This window comes from Jatropha curcas, chromosome 7, assembly GCF_041381405.1.
Source record: "Jatropha curcas cultivar XTBG-Jc1 chromosome 7, XTBG_Jcur_1.0, whole genome shotgun sequence".
NCBI lineage: Eukaryota > Viridiplantae > Streptophyta > Magnoliopsida > Malpighiales > Euphorbiaceae > Jatropha > Jatropha curcas.
The window spans coordinates 2,878,902-2,879,285 of NC_143157.1; the positions used below are offsets into that span (position 1 = coordinate 2,878,902).

General features: G+C 35.7%; 1 non-coding gene across 1 annotated transcript; it reads right to left on the reverse strand.

Annotated features, from left to right (window-relative positions):
• LOC119370652 (small nucleolar RNA R71) lies at positions 1-107 on the reverse strand. The gene has a single exon (XR_005178213.1). It is a non-coding gene; the product is annotated as a small nucleolar RNA R71 (small nucleolar RNA).
• Positions 108-384: the final 277 nt, after the last annotated feature.

Below are 384 nucleotides of genomic sequence, written 5' to 3' on the forward strand. Positions count from 1 at the left end.
AAACTATGCAAGGAGATAATGACCTTTGTCCATCATGATCAAGAAAGTTTGTATGAAGCTTGGGAGAGATTTAAGGATTTATTAAGAAAGTGCCCACATCACAGCTTGCCTAAATGGTTACAGGTGCAAACTTTTTATAATACATTATCTCCTAACGTTAATATTACTCTAGATGCAGCTGCAAGTGAATCTTTTGAAAGAAAAGAAATTCATGAGGCATATGACTTGATAGAAGAGATGGCAAGCAATAGCCATTATCAAAGTAACTTCGAAAGGAAGAAGACTGTAGGAGTTTATGAGTTGATGTCATTACAGCACTCAATGCCAAAGTGGACAATATGGTAAGGAAGTTGGACTTATTGACTACTAACTCGGTAAATTCTA